This window comes from Saccostrea cucullata, unplaced genomic scaffold (assembly GCF_032062105.1).
Source record: "Saccostrea cucullata isolate Sc308-1 unplaced genomic scaffold, CSIRO_AGI_Scuc_v1 ctg2540, whole genome shotgun sequence".
NCBI classification, from domain to species: domain Eukaryota; kingdom Metazoa; phylum Mollusca; class Bivalvia; order Ostreida; family Ostreidae; genus Saccostrea; species Saccostrea cuccullata.
Window position 1 is genome coordinate 115,000 of NW_026920853.1, and position 15,156 is coordinate 130,155.

Here is a 15,156-nt window from a genome sequence, read left to right on the forward strand (position 1 = left end):
TTGTTATTTAATAACTGATTTCAATCGAATGCAACATTTTCTTGGGGAAGGGGGGGTGGTGTCAAGGAATGAAGAACAAATCCGAATACCTAATGCATGTATATAGTTTAATTATTGCTAATCCGAGATTTCTTATATTAATGAAAATATTAGCTAACCCGATTTGGGGCTCAAACTATAGCAATTAAACTTCATATTTTCAATTCACAAATTCCTTTCAAAATCTATCGTTTTCTTTATTCTTACTTATTCTTACTTTCTTATTTATTTTTTTATCGTTTACCAGCTGTCTTTGTTGGTGATTGTGACAACAGAGTCTGATTTCAAAACTTTGCTCCCGTGGGAAAAATATTAAAAAAATCTAGGATTATCCTAGGCTTTGTCACCATAAAAATTGCATGAAAACTCTTATCTGAATAAAAAAGAAAAATATAAGTGACCTATCATTAGAATCAAACATTAATTTTATAGATATTTTAAAAAAAATTATTACTCTACACAGTGCTGCTCTGCACTTTGTTATTTACACTTTAGGTTAACCATTTAGCATATCAAAATTAATATAGAAATTTCATTCAGTAAAAAAATGTTTTAGAAACCAAAGATTATTCTTTTTAAATGCTATTACCCAGTATGTACCCGGTAATAACCCTTTTAGATACTAAAGGTATATTTAATTCATATATTATCAATCAAAAATAAAATTCATGGTAATACAGTTTCTCTATAACATGTTCGGAAAACATCAAAGGAACAAAAGTTCATTAGGTCGCCACGAGTCCCAAACAATGTGTACAGGGTATACACAGGGACCAGTAAGTAAGTGTCAATCAAGTTCCAGCATCCAATGATGGACCTTCATAAACTTGATTGACAGGGCTACCCAGACCAGGTATTTTTGAAGGCGGTGCTTAAAATCTCTGCCTTTAAGGATTTTTTTTAAATCAGGAAACACGGTTATCTTCACCGACCCTCACAAACCCTGGGATGAACGCATATTGAGTATTACATCTCATTTCATGAGATATTGTTGTATAATATGGTAAAAAAGTAGGGGGTCATATTTCTATGGGGTCATTTTTCAACGTGTGTGGTGTCGTAGAATTAATGGTCTGGAAGGGTTTTCTACAGTCGAAAAATGACCCTACTTGCCGTAGAATAATGACCGGGGGTCATTTTTCTACATAGAAATTTGACCCCCCGGTCATTATTCTACGGGGGTCAATTTTCCTCGTTACATCGGCATCAATATATGTATAAATGATGGATCCAGTCCTCTTTATATAGCTTGTTATGATGGACATGATAGCACGGTACAACTGTTACTGAACAACGGTGCCGACATCAATTTATGTAAGAAGAATGTAGCCAGTCCTCTTTATATAGCTTGTCAAAATGGACATGATAGCACGGTACAACTGTTATTGAACAACGGTGCCGACATCAATTTTTGTGAGAAGAATGGAGCCAGTCCTCTTTATATAGCTTGTCAAAATGGACATGATAGCACGGTACAACTATTACTGAACAATGGTGCCGACACCAATATATGTACAAACGATGGAGTCAGTCCTCTTTATATAGCTTGTTATGATGGACATGATAGCATGGTACAACTATTACTGAACAACGGTGCCGACATCAATTTATGTGAAAAGAATGGAGCCAGTCCTCTTTATATAGCTTGTCAAAATGGACATGATAGCACGGTACAACTGTTACTGAACAACGGTGCCGACATCAATTTATGTATAAATGATGGAGCCAGTCCTCTTTATATAGCTTGTCAAAATGGACATGATAGCACGGTACAACTGTTACTGAACAACGGTGCCGACGTCAATTTCTGTAAGATGAATGGAGCCAGTCCTCTTCATATAGCTTGTCAAAATGGACATGATAGCACGGTACAACTAATACTGAACAATGGAGCTGACATCAATTTATGTGATAATGAGGGATTCAGTCCTCTTAGGATAGCTTGTCAAAATAGACATGATAGCACGGTACAACTTTTACTGAATAACGGTGCCGACATCAATTTATGTGGTAACAATGGATTCAGTCCTCTTCATGAAGCTTGTTATAATGGACATGATAGCACGGTACAACTGTTACTGAACAACGGTGCCGACATCAATTTATGTGATAACGATGGATTCAGTCCTCTTTATATAGCTTGTCAAAATGGACATGATAGCACGGTACAACTGTTACTGAACAACGGTGCTGACATCAATTTATGTACCAAGAATGGAGCCAGTCCTCTTTATATAGCTTGTAAAAATGGACATGATAGCATTTTACAACTGTTACTGAACAACGGTGCCGACATCAATTTATGTAAGAAGAATGGAGCCAGTCCTCTTTATATAGCTTGTCAAAATGGACATGATAGCACGGTACAACTGTTACTGAACAACAGTGCCGACATCAATTTATGTGAGATGAATGGAGTCAGTCCTCTTAATATAGCTTGTCATAATGGACATGATAGCACGGTACAACTGTTTCTGAACAATGGTGCCGACATCAATTTATGTGATAACGATGGATTCAGTCCTCTTTATATAGCTTGTCAAAATGGACATGATAGCACGGTACAACTGTTTCTGAACAACGGTGCCGACATCAATTTATGTGATAACGATGGATTCAGTCCTCTTTATATAGCTTGTCAAAATGGACATGATAGCACGGTACAACTGTTACTGAACAACGGTGCTGACATCAATTTATGTACCAAGAATGGAGCCAGTCCTCTTTATATAGCTTGTCAAAATGGACATGATAGCACGGTACAACTGTTTCTACAACAGTGCTGACATCAATTTATGTACCAAGAATGGAGCCAGTCCTCTTTATATAGCTTGTCAAAATGGACATGATAGCACGGTACAACTGTTACTGAACAACGGTGCTGACATCAATTTATGTGAGATGAATGGAGTCAGTCCTCTTAATATAGCTTGTCATAATGGACATGAAAGTACGGTACAACTGTTACTGAACAATGGAGCTGACATCAATTTATGTGATAATGAGGGATTCAGTCCTCTTCACATAGCGTGTTTTAAGGGACATGATAGAACTGTACGACTGTTAATGAACAATGGTGCCGACATCAATGTACGTAATAAGAATGGAGCCAGTCCTCTTTTTATAGTTTGTCAAAATGGACATGATAGCACGGTTCAATTGCTACTAAAAAGCGGTGCCGATATCAATTTATGTTATGGTGATGGATTCAGTCAAAAAGATTTGATAACACGGCATAATTGTTACTGAACGACGGTGCTGACATCAATTTATGTGAAAAAAAAATTGAGCCAGTTCTCTTTAAATAGCTTATCAAAATGGACATGATAGAACGGCACAACTGTTATTGAACAACGGTGCTGACATTAATTTATATGTAAAAGATGGAAATAGTTCTCTTTTGATAGCTTGTGAAAACTCACCTTGCAGCACAATCGAACTTCTATTTAATTCAGGTGCTGATGTAAATTTATGCAATAAAGGCAACGGCTGTCCGCTGTCCCTAGCATGTTTCAATGGTAATGACAGCATGGTTATTTTTTTTTTGTTGTTGAACAACGGGGCAGACATCAATTTTTGTGACAAGGAGGGAACCAGTCCTCTCTACATAGCCTTTGAAAATGGACAGTACAGCACGGTCGAAGTGTCATTATAAAGTAATGATACTTGCGTTAACTTATGCAATAAATACAATAAGAGTCCATAACACAGTTATATGGTCAGGACAGTATCGTTGAACTCTTACTACAATGTGATGCTGGGTTTTTATTCTGACAATGGATTCAGTGGTTTCTCAGTACCACGTGCGTTCACATTATTTCTGAAATATGGAATGAAAGTAAAGTTTAGCTTTGAATATAGCTGGCAAAAATGAGCGGGATAGTATCATATAGAATTTAAAGCATTTATGAAAAAAATACATAAAAAGAAGAAAGCACTTGCTGTTTCCTTCAGTTCAACATTCAGATATATCGACGATGTATTATCAATTATCACTATTTTACGGATTCTCAATTTATAGTGCCAAATCGACTTTGGGAAATGTCAAAAAAATTTGTGAACTGAATCTGACACGATATATGTCATTTGAAACTTGAAAGAGGATAGTTATTAAAAATCACAAATTCATTTACATACTTCATACTATGTTTTGTTGACCTCCTTCGAAATGAATGCTGTTGTAGGGCAAATTTCAAACAAGATATTTACGTGATGTTGAAAAGCCACATTTGGAAACGAAAGAAATTTTTTAATACAAAATTAAGATAATACACATCAAATTTGTTAACTATAAACAACATTTATGAATCCTTTTAAGCACGTAGGTAAAGGGATGTGAAATCTTTGTTTCAATTATTAGTAAAGACAAAACAGGGTCAATTTTCATTTTAATGAAATTATTTTCTTTTTATTTTAAAAAGTTTTTATAAAATCTGAAGATGAGCTATATAATGACATTAATCCCTAAAATTCTTCATTATTTGATTCTTATTAATCTGTTCAGAGAAACGCACATTATTTAAAAAATTAGAAGGTAAAATATTTCGTCATTAACCTGGTTACGAAGAGTTTGTAAAATAACACGTAAATATCGCACAAAGATATCATTCAAAAATAAAAGTATATTCAGTGGAAAATGATTATGCTATTTCAAATTATTGAATTTCATGAATATTCCTATCTGTGTTATTGACAAAGGGTTGAATTGATAATTCAAGTTATGATCTATCTGTATGGTTTATTCCCACTTTCCAATCAATTAATTTATAACCCCCTCCCCCCATCCACTGTTAATTATTTCAAATGCTTAATTGCTTGTGAAAACTTTATCGCCAAATCTCAAAAACAAAATAAAGTTACTCCCACCACCCTAAAAAAGTTTGTTAATAATCACAGTTGCATATTACATGTGCTCTAAAGAGCAATTTACATTCTACATTCATATAACGTACATTGAATTTTCAGTACCATTGAAGTATGGGTAACGTAAATATCTTTCTGAGATTTATCGTAACTTTTAATGCTGTTGTTTGATTATTCCAAATGAATGTTAATTAAAAGCATATTCTAGTGCGCGAGTGTAAGGCATTTAAACCCATAGGAAACAGTGCAACTCTCTTACTTAATTTGTGAATAAATACTACTGCAAAATCACTAATTTTCGTGGGGGTTTAATTTTCGTTGTTTTCGTGGTATGAGGAACGAAATGTAAATTTTCATATGCACAACAAATTAAAATTTCTTCATTCTAGAAAATATGTGATTTTACAGTAACACGTAAATATCGATGAATTTTTTAACCAATGGATTATTAGAAAAGAGGGGCTTTTTTAATAAATACAGATAAACAGTGTTTTTTTTACTGTTCCATGCAATAGAAGAGGTGTTCATGATGTTATAAAATGACACTTCATCCTATTGAGTCAGTTTAGCAGTCCTTCAAGTCCTTTTGAATTTCCAAATAGAAAAGTATTAATTTTGCGACGACATCAAAATTTGATAAATATATTAATTTTTTTTTTAATTTGTGACACGCATATGTGTGAAGGGTGTGATATTCAGAAAATATAGCTCAAATGTAGGACAACATTACTTAGAAAAAGATATGTAAATGATTTAAAAGTTCTTTTTGGTTGAAAATAAAAACTTAACGATGAACGGCGACAGTAAGGGAAATATCGATTTCTGCTTTAAAATGCGATTTTCTCCTAAGATAATCATTCAAGTTACAACAAACAATTATTGTATTTTAATCAACAACCAACAATGGTTTTATATGACAGCCGGAAATAGAATTTAATAGAAAAATTATATAACTTAAATCACGGTACAATTTGTAAAGCGAATTGAGACTATACTTTGAGAATCAGTGATTTACTCTCATTGATATGTCGACTAGCTATATTCTAGTGAACTTGAAATCAAAGACACCATAAAATATGTCACTTCTGTTTCATATTGGAATGTTTTGGAAAGTTCTATTGTATTTTTTATGGCATTGTTAGCAAATATAACCTTTGAATGGGTATTATTTTGGCAGACATAATTATACCAAGTTATAGGCTTTTTTTAACAATCCCTCCGGAATACTATCGGGAAAAACATACGGCTCACGGCAAATGTGACCGGTATCCCGGTCAAAAGGGGATATTTACTTCTCTGTAGCATCTGATTCTGCCCTGGAGTTTCTCGGCGTCTGTGTTTCGTGTCCTGTTCAGAGATATGTAGTGTTTGTGTCGATTGATCTTTTTTTCATAATTTTTTTGTGATTACTGTTAATCGCCAAATTTTCTGTGACAACTTATTTTTTAGATATGGATGATTTGTATTTAAAAGTGAGATAGAGATATTGTACTTAAAAGAAATTTTCTCTGGAGTTCGTGTTTTTTTTTTCTATATCATATGTAATAATAATACTTTTATACGCAGAAATTATTTCTTCAAGTAGACACACAAAAAAAGTTCTTTCGAATAAAAAAGTATTTACAGAAATTTGTTAAGCTTACTTACACTTGACATTGGTCTTTCTATTTTATTGTACTACTGCTATTTATAGTTGTAAGTTATAAAACTTTAAGTATAATAAAACGTCTTGTTTCAAAAGAGTAAAGTTTTGCGGTTACATAAACCTCTTTTTATAACTGGCAGGAAGGAGGCAGTCTGTTATTTGATATTAATTTATGAAATTGCAATGTATTTCTGCAACATTTTAATTAATTTTTCTTTGAGATGTGAAATAATAAAATAATTTATTTCAATGTAATTAATTAAGGGCTTTATTTATCTTACCTGTATACGGGCGACACTTGAGTTCGAACCGTAATGTTTACAACAAACAGTAATATTCTCTGGATTAATCAGAATTAGATTGGACCAATTATTGTTTATTATATAAAGATTATATTTTCAGGGGGAATAAATTTCAAGTATTCCCTATTATGTACACATCTTCACGGGCATGTGTCTTTTATACCCCTGTGTATCAATTCGTTGATGAAGATATGCAAAAATACTATGAAGTAAAAAAATCACATCACAAAAACATTTTTTTTTTCATAACATGTTTTAAATTTGTCGATATATCATTGTTTTCTATTATTTTATTTTCTAAAAAAACCATTGACCAAAAGACTTTAACTTACATAGTGCACATTTAAATTGGTTCAAATGATAAACCCAGGGTTAGGATGAGGCCACAATTAATGTTAAATTAATGTTTTATAAAGGAACAAATAGGAAAACATCTGGAAATTTCTTCTTCTGAGGAGAGCAGTGGTTGATCATATTAATAAAGAAGAATCCCCGCATAGCTTAGATTCAAATCTGTTGAAATGATGACACTGGGTTAGGATGAGGCTACCCATAGGGATCAATAATTTCTTTTCCACACATGAAAAAAAACTTTAAAAACCCTTTCAAGAACAGCAAAGCTAAGATTACTAGTAGTTATATTGATATGTATGGAAGCATCATCAGAAAGTGTTGATTTTGGTTTGTTTAAATGATGACCCTACTGCCTGGGTCATTAGTTTAAGAACAAATAGAGGATCAAAGTTTTACATAGATATTTAAAGGATAAACATTTAAAAATTTTCTTCTGAACAATAGCAAAGCTTTAATTAGTTATATTTATATCAGGTCCTCAGGTAGTATAGATTTAAATGTGTTTCAATCATGACCTCCGGAGGTCGTTGAAAGCTCAACAGGTATGAAATATTTTAAAAAAAAAAAAAAGGTTGAAAAATCTTTTTTTTTCCCCTGAAGAACAGCAAAGCCATGATTACTCATATATTTCAAATATATTTGAATTAAAACCCCAATTGTAAGGGAGGGACTACAATTAATTTTTTTACAACGGAATATAGAGGAAAATTACTTTGAAAAATCTTAATCATTTCTGCTTAAGAAAAGCAAATCCATCACTAATTATTATACGCAACATTGGAAAAGTGTTAAATTTAGGTTTGCCCCCCCCCCCTCTCCAATTCTTTAAAAGCTAAATTGATTTCCAATTTTTGCTAACCAATGTACATTTATATTATGTATACATGTAAACGTCATTCTCACGGAATTAAAAATTGCAAGATCTTTCTGAAATCAATCCTTATAATTCTGTGTGTAACATTTCTTAAGACAACTCGCCCCAACATTTCTTAAGACAACTCTCCCCAAATTTAGGACAACTTGCCCCTTCTCAAGAGAAGATGCCCCACTTATCCTTTTCATTGAATAAAGTGTATGAGAGGAATCAATGGGTATAGTCATTTAACTATCTTCATGTAAAGAGCGATTTTATCAAATTTGATTACATCTAAAAATTATTAGTTAGAAACAACTTCGAAAGCTTAATTTTTTTTAATTTATATGATCAAAGACCATGACTTTATACACTTCTTTTTCACCATTGCATTCAAGAAAAAAATAAAGAAATAATCATGCTAACAAGAATTTTGTGTAACCGATTAAAAAGCTATTTCAAATGTAATTGTAATGAAAATATGTTAAAGTATACGTTAATTTAATGTTAGCTTTCTAACAAAGTATTTGTATTTGTTATCAGATCTTAAATCCATGCATTGCAAATATAAAGACGATCTTTTCGCTTTAACAATGGTAAAAAAAGAAAAAAAGCTATTCAACCAGAACAGTGGGTATTCATTTATTCATTATAGATTTAAAAACCGTCCATACCGATCTCAAATATCATGAATGGCGTCTGACCTAAACGTTTCCTCTTACACAGATTATCAATATATACAAAATGGATTAATTTCAGGAACCATGTTCTGGGTATATTTAACATGATTTATGATTGAAAAATCTGTAAGTATTTTTTTTTCAAAGGGAATTAACTCATATAAATTCTACAAAACAATATATTTATTTATTGGGTACAGTTTTAAACACCGAATTGAATAATTATTACAATATGCAAATTACTCCTCCATGGCAGCTGATCCCACCTCTGATATTTCGGAAGTCGGTGTTTGCTCTGCTCCTATTATGTATTGCTTTACGAACTTTGATGGTGAATACTGTTCTTTATCTTCATATCCTTCTTAAGGTAGCTAAGGACACCTGACCCCTAAAAAACCTGTCAATAGATTTTGTTGAAATTTTCACAAGGTGTAAAGGGATGTGTAATGAACACTTAGTCGAAATATGAACATGGCATTGTGGGTAAATCACGAAACCAGGAGGTAATGAGTTACCTCCCCTTTCCAGTCACTCCAAAAATCATAATACAAGATAATTATTACCCCCCAAAAAAATATTGTGCAATATGCATTCAATATTAAAAATTATTTTTTAACAATATTGATACTATTAATTTATTTTAACTATGGATTGTCTGAACATATATAAATTAAGAGAATAATCCATGTAAAACATTCGAAATTCGACTAATTTGGCCATTTTCATGCACACAAATTTGACACTTTTTAAATTCTAAAAAAAAATCTGTCCAATAGAATTTTTATTTTTTATCATTATATGAAAGATCTGTCTAAAACTATTCTTCACTCAAAAAATCTTGGTCACATTGAGGGCTAATAAAGGTACAAGATGGCCCACAACTACCCCCCCCCCTCCTCTTTTGGTTTCCCGTCGTAAAGGTAAGAATAATGATTAAAGTGGCTATTCAAAAAAATGCATAGCAAATTAGGGAAAAACAACTGAAGAAATAAATCAGAAGTAAAAATCAATTGCTAATAAATGACTAAAGAAAATATTTTTATGAAATAATAGTACATGTAGAGTTATAACTTGAAGAGTTACCTCCCCTCTCCCCTCACAATAAAATGTAATTAAACCAATATTGAAATTATCCATAAAAAGTTCTTCAACAAAATTAAAATATGAATTTATATTTCAACAATAGATACTTGAACAAAAGTGTATTTAAAAAAAAACACATTTAAAAATTCTTCAACATGATCCCTTTTGATTACTTTCATGCAAACACATTCTTTGTTTTCTTATAGATTTCTAAAAAAATTATTGTATGACAAAAATGTCCAATACTATTTTTCACTCAGAAATCTTGGCTGCATTAAGAGGTAATTAACTATTAAGTTACAGAATGGTCTAATACACCCCCTCCTTTTATGCATCTGATATTGTTTTCATTGCAATGTCAAAAATCCCCCTAATTATTAACATGTCAAATGCATTCTACTTTGTCCAAAAATACACTTTGGTCATACAGAATAAAGAAATCCATCTGACATAGCACTGCAAAATTCGCAAATTTCTATTTCATAGAAGAATAAGAATATCATTGAAAAAAATATGATCAGTACTCTTTCAAATTCATCAAAAGTCATTTTATTCCATGAGCAGGTAGGATAATAACATTTAATAAGCCATTCCAAGTCTTTTTCTTTTTGGCATCCAATCCCACCTTCGTTTTTGACACCCACATGTATCAGACATATCAAACAAAATCAGAACCCCTACACTTACACTTGAATTTTTTTTGTTGAAATCTTTGAGTTCTGTAAATTTCTCAAATATGTACAATAAATATGTCATAGGTGGTGTACTTTAGGCATTTATTATTTTGATTTTGCTGAAGAATAGATATTTCTACCAGAAAAGTAGATTGATGAAATAAGATCCTCAGATTTACACTATTATTATTACTATAGACATGATACACGTACAGTCTGTGTTTTATTTTTTGGTTCATATTTTTTTTTTCAAATAGGTACATGTACGTAGGTTTTTGATTGAAGGTTGGACGCTAAACAGAGAAAAAAAAATTAAAATGGGCTTAGTCTAAAACAGTCCTTGACCTGAGACATAAAATTACATAAACTATACCTAAAAATTAAAAACAAAATGACAATGCTGCACCGGGACATAACACTTGATGCAGGACATTTCATATTAAAAGTTAAAAAATAAAGATTCTACATGAATATCTGGAGCAGCTTATTAAAAAGCCTGAAAAACACTCACAGTGTATATTATGCATAATAGAGAATATCTGTTGATTTGCCTATTACTGAACCCGACATCACAAGTCGACATTAAATTATGCATACATTTTTTTTTAAAAAGAATAATCTACACTCTTCAGCAGTATAATACTGCAACTGACATATACAAAACATAACATAGTACATTAAATATGAAAGGCTGCATGTGGAGTGATATATTACCACACCAGACATAAAACAGGGTAGATTAAATATGAAATGGGGAAAAAAATCTAAGTATATATGTGGAGTGATTAGTTTCCACTTTAAATGTAACACTCAATCAAGATATACATGTACCCGGTAATATAAAGCTGACAAAGAAAAGTAGTCTATTGACTATATTAGTTTATTTTCAACAAGCTATTCTTGTCCTGCTCGTTTTTGGAAGGAATGAAAAATCATTCTTCCGTTGAGCTGCAGTAGTTGAATCATCATCAGCATGAATGGTCTGGACTTCACATTCATATACCTTGTACTCTGTACTGATGAATCTATCTGTAATTTATAAAATTTAACAAATACATTATCAAAGACAGTTATGTCTTATGGAATATCCTACCCAGAAATCCGTAATATACATGGGCTTACATAAGCCCTATGCTTGCATTTGCAACATTGCTTATGAATATTTTCAGAATTAAAAACACATTAAAAGTTTATTGTTTATTGTATGGCAGATTTTGGCCACAGTGGTCAGATAAATGTATTTCAACAATCAACAACAACTTTGGGGCCGCCAGACAACAGGGCTCACCCCCTACAATAACATTTTATGTGTCGTCCGAAACGGCAAGTAGCATGCTGGGTTGGCTTTCACAATCATGCCACCGACACATCAACATTCTTTTTACTTTAAATTATTTATATTATTTATTTATATTATGAAAATATTATCAAATCAACATCAACGTAACAACAGTCAACATCAACGTAACAACAGTCAACATCATATTTCACAACCAACTTGAAGGTGACGATATGGCTACACCGCAATTATAATACCACTGTGACGAAATGTAGGTTTAAGGATTCCCGTCTTTTCCACGACCAACTTAAAGGTGACACTATGGTTTTGTCGCACTTCCTGATGAAAATTAAACCATTGTGACGCGATTTATGTCCAAGAATTCTTGTGTCTGCTTCAACAACAAACTTAAACGCTCGATCCTGTGAAGAATTGGGTCCAGTCCTTTATTTATTAAATTCTGCATCATTTTTAACTTCTAACATTGAATCTGAGTTTTTAAATATCAGGATCCAACGCCGTTAAAGGTGATGATATGGCTTCACAGCACTTCGTGTTGATAATTGAAATAATGCCGCGGTGATAAGATGTACGTCTGAGGATTCCTGTGCCTGAAGACAGCTAATGTCATCTGAAAGTACAAAACTTACACGGCAGAAACTCTGAACATGTAAAACAAAGAAATTAAAGGTGGTTGGGTGGGAGGGAATTTTAAACAATTTTAGCTCTGAATTTCTAAACCGTCTGCTGTTTATCGGCATGGATAGAAAAAGGAAGTGTGGGTATTGTAAGATCAGAGTGCAATACGGTTTGTTTATAAAATTCCGGACAAAATTTCCGGATTTCACAACTGACTGATACACAAAGTAATCCATTATAAATATACCATTCTTTCAAATCAACAACATACACATAATATCATCATCAATATTAGCTTAAAACTTTATTATAACAAAGAGAGCTTTGATAACGGCATATATTTACAGACAAGCTGAAATATATGCAATTATCAAAGACAGTTATGTCTTATGGAATATCCTACCCAGAAATCCGTAATATACATGGGCTTACATAAGCCCTATGCTTGCATTTGCAACATTGCTTATGAATATTTTCAGAATTAAAAACACATTTAAAGTTTATTGTTTATTGTATGGCAGATTTTGGCCACAGTGGTCAGATAAATGTATTTCAACAATCAACAACAACTTTGGGGCCGCCAGACAACAGGGCTCACCCCCTACAACAACATTTTATGTGTCGTCCGAAACGGCAAGTAGCATGCTGGGTTGGCTTTCACAATCATGCCACCGACACATCAACATTCTTTTTACTTTAAATTATTTATATTATTTATTTATATTATGAAAATATTATCAAATCAACATCAACGTAACAACAGTCAACATCAACGTAACAACAGTCAACATCATATTTCACAACCAACTTGAAGGTGACGATATGGCCACATGGGCACCTGATGAATGTGTGCATTTGCAGACATACATTCAGGTTGCCCACCGCCACATGGTGGGGGTAGGAACCTTCAAGCTGACCACTGTGACTCTGCCAAAAGGAAAACCCAATTCTATGGACTATAAATATGCTTTGTTATTATTTACAAGGAAATTTTTTGCTTTCACCCCAATGACCCCATCTGAGAAAACACCCCAAGGGCCCCTGAATGATGATGATGGAAATTTGGTTCCCAACTCTGACAAGTGTGATTCATCCGAGTGATACAATATTGCAATTATTCACCTATCAATTGGGGACGCATGATACCCCCCCCCCCTTTCCCATTTGAAGTACCCGTTTTGTTTCCCATCAGTTTAGCCTATTACTTGTCTGCTTCATTGCTCTAACATTTCTTGGGTATCTCAATGAAATACAGGGTAGGAGAAAAACCAAATACTAGTAAGAGTAGTATTGATGAAGATACTAGTAACTAAATATCCCACTTATTTCTATACCATAGTCGTGTGCTTAATTTGACCCACATCATTGACCCCATTGTGTGTGAGTAATTATGTTAGAGGGTCCCCCAAGTACCTAACCTTCTGAACTAGTTCAATGAATCAACCCCCGTATATTTGCCATCAGAATCTATATCCCTCTTTGTTTTAGCCCAAGGCTCCACCCCTGGTCTAACACACACTGCTATTGATGACGTTCCCTGTTTATATAATTGATGAGCAGTGCCAGATATCCATACTATAAATTAACCTGGTTTGGGGAACCCTGTAATATTTATTATCAAATGCATGCAAGCTAGTACAATTGAATGTGAAAACTTAATGATAAATGCAGCCTCTATTCTGGAAGAATAAAAAAAAAAATAATACTGGCTCGATATACCAATATGTACAATGACTTGACCTTTAACTGCTGAGAATTGATATACCGCCAAAATGACAAAAGAAGGGTCTTTGGTCTTACTTTTAAAATTTAGCCATTTCCTGCATTAGGTAAATAAATGAACCATGGTTATTTATCAGAACTTACACCCCCTTCCGAAAATGAAAAGTTTTAGAGCACCTTAAAAACAATTGACTAATATATTTGTGGGTTAACATAACTAATACCCAAAATGCCCTGAGAGCTGTTGCCCCTATATATACTAAGCCATTTTTTCTCTCTAATTGTTAATTGAATATTAATGCTGCCAATATTTTTTCTTGCACTGCTCCCATTACACCCCCCCCCTCTTTTTTGTTTTTTAACAACTTGGTATAATTTTAAAATTAGCAACTTATTATTCACCTTAGAATTGATATCTCTGAAATCCTCCAATACTTTAACAAGTTAAAACTAAGAGTTGGATTAATTGTCGAAACTGTCCCCTGGACATGCACTGTTAAATGCGGACAATGAATTCTAGACTACATATGTATGTTTTGCTTTTAATATGATGTTATAATGCACATGCGTCAAACCTACTTTTCTAATCGAAAATAATTCATGGAGACCTTAAACATGAGTGTACAGAATGCTTACCAAATTCAATGTTATCTGTATGAATTAGAACACCCCCCCCCCCCCCGATCGTATCTGACAACAATATGGGAGCTAACTCTTGAAATGTTTTATGCTTAATGACCTGATCTTAGCAATCCTGATAGTCTTTGGAAAGAAAATGTCTTGAGCTTCTTGCAACAAATGATTCCATTCTCTCATCTCAACCGTCGACCTTTCAATTAGTTTACATAGCAGATACATGAGTTTCTTTATCTTGTTTCTATCTATCCTTACAACTTTTAGCACTGTGTCACTTTTCCAGGTCTAGGAATACTAAATGTCTCTGTATGTACAATGTATTTGATCTTAATGCTGAGAGAAACTTGAAAATCATTGCACACTTCATGACATGCTGGAATAATAACA

At 32.9% G+C, this 15,156-nt stretch overlaps 1 pseudogene; it reads left to right on the plus strand.

Annotated features, from left to right (window-relative positions):
* The first annotated feature begins 1,253 nt into the window (after positions 1 to 1,253).
* LOC134258500 (ankyrin-1-like) lies at positions 1,254 to 4,149 on the plus strand (annotated as a pseudogene).
* The last annotated feature ends 11,007 nt before the right edge of the window (positions 4,150 to 15,156 follow it).